The following is a 2,500-nucleotide window of genomic DNA, read 5'->3' on the forward strand; positions in this document are numbered from 1 at the left end:
TGCCCACAATGGGAACCACACGTCAGCCAGACACTCTGATCACGCACCACTCTCTGCTTCTAACGGGCGCACATACAATATGTAAGCACCAGCATGGAACAACATCCAGTGCATCTTCTCCGCCACATTACACAATCCACACTATCACAACCAGACCAGGAGGTCCATGCGGAAAATACAATATCCCAGCCTTTCGACATCCACCATTGCGCAGACCAGGCACCAACACCCACACATGTCCTATACAACGGTGCACCCAACATCACAATAGTACCTCCTGTCACAGCGCACAAACAATGACATGAGTCAAAGACACAGGTCTCACACAAGCATAGAATTGGAGCGCCGCCTCTAATAAGCCAAAGGTGCATCCTGACGTGACAAATCTGATCATGTCACAAGCATTCACTTACTATAATCACTATCAAGGAACCTGCCGCCCCCGCCCCCCCCCCCTACACCTTTCCTTACAACAACGTGTAACCTAACCTAACCTAACCTATGTTGTACCTTAACCTAACCTATGTTGTACCTTAACCTAACCTATGTTGTACCTTAACCTAACCTATGTTGTACCTTAACCTAACCTATGTTGTACCTTAACCTAACCTATGTTGTACCTTAACCTAACCTATGTTGTACCTTAACCTAACCTATGTTGTACCTTAACCTAACCTATGTTGTACCTTAACCTAACCTATGTTGTACCTTAACCTAACCTATGTTGTACCTTAACCTAACCCATGTTGTACCTTAACCTAACCCATGTTGTACCTTAACCTAACCCATGTTGTACCTTAACCTAACCCATGTTGTACCTTAACCTAACCCATGTTGTACCTTAACCTAACCCATGTTGTACCTTAACCTAACCCATGTTGTACCTTAACCTAACCCATGTTGTACCTTAACCTAACCCATGTTGTACCTTAACCTAACCCATGTTGTGCCTTAACCTAACCCATGTTGTGCCTTAACCTAACCCATGTTGTGCCTTAACCTAACCCATGTTGTGCCTTAACCTAACCCATGTTGTGCCCTAACCTAACCCATGTTGTGCCCTAACCTAACCCATGTTGTGCCCTAACCTAACCCATGTTGTGCCCTAACCTAACCCATGTTGTCCCCTAACCTAACCCATGTTGTCCCCTAACCTAACCCATGTTGTCCCCTAACCTAACCCATGTTGTGCCCTAACGTAACCCATGTTGTGCCTTAACGTAACCCATGTTGTGCCTTAACGTAACCCATGTTGTGCCTTAACGTAACCCACGTTGTCCGCTAACGTAACCCACGTTGTCCGCTAACGTAACCCACGTTGTCGCCTAAACCTGCTCTGTAATTGTTATACGACTCGTTCAATTAGTGTAGTGTTGCCCACCCGCAACCCTCGCAATATAGTTCGCTACTCGCACTGCCCGCTCCCCTGTGTATCGCTTCATGTTAAACACCTTGCAAGTCTTGCTGACTTTCCACATGCTCCTGCTGTACACTGTAATGTGGATGGCAGCAGGACGTACATGCCGCCCCCCCCCCCCCCCACCCCTCCCCACGTCCCCACGTCCCCACCTTGCCCCCTGCCTTCGCAAGCTGGTTGGTGACAAGTTTGCATGTTCAATGCCCTTCGCATGCGACGTACGCAGGCTACGTTGTGGTGCGGCCTGTGTCAACTGTCCGCTGATGTCGTACGCGTGAACCACAATCTGTACTGCACATTCGTCCTTATGTACTGAATGATACATCGTGGCACATGTGTGACCGTACAACGACTGCGCCCAAAAACGGCGGACCATACAGTGCAAATATTGTGCACGCAGCTACGTGTCGTCTCCCTATGAGAGCTGGATTGCAGTGTGGTACGCCATAGAGACGTGTGGGAGGAACGGACGCCGTGGATGGCGATCAGCATGAGCTGTGTGTTGATGTATTCGGACCTAGTCGTCTCTCCTCAAACACCGTGATAGCATGGTGCACCGCGTTCCATATCTGCGACATGCTACAGAGGCCGGTTGACAGTCGTTCGAGCAATGGACATCGCATACGTACGGGGGCCACCTTCCACGTATTGTCTAGGCGTGCACATTTTGTTGCGTGTATGTGGGCAGACGTAGTGTGGCGTGACACCTGACACAGGCATGCAATAATCGTTGAAGTTGCTAATGGCGATGGACGCCTACGTTTTCTGGTGAAGTTACGCAAATGAAGAAATGGTAACCCGTTGTGGTGCGGTTGTTCTCGCTAGGGGTGAATCGGTGATGGCGACGATAGGTTGAGGTACTAACCGGTTGTTCCAGCGATACCCACCATGCCGATGAAACTGAACGGCATCTGGGTGTGAAGCGATACGCGGTGGTGGCTGGGTGGGACCGTCCCCGGCCGGTGAGGGGGCGCCTCCCGGCGTGCTGGCCGCGCGGTGCGTGGGCGCACGCGCTACAGCCGGCTGGTGGGGGCGGCCAGTGGCAGGCGCGCCGGCCGACGGACGCGGCAGGCGTCGCAGCTG

Source organism: Schistocerca piceifrons, unplaced genomic scaffold (assembly GCF_021461385.2).
Source record: "Schistocerca piceifrons isolate TAMUIC-IGC-003096 unplaced genomic scaffold, iqSchPice1.1 HiC_scaffold_450, whole genome shotgun sequence".
NCBI lineage: Eukaryota > Metazoa > Arthropoda > Insecta > Orthoptera > Acrididae > Schistocerca > Schistocerca piceifrons.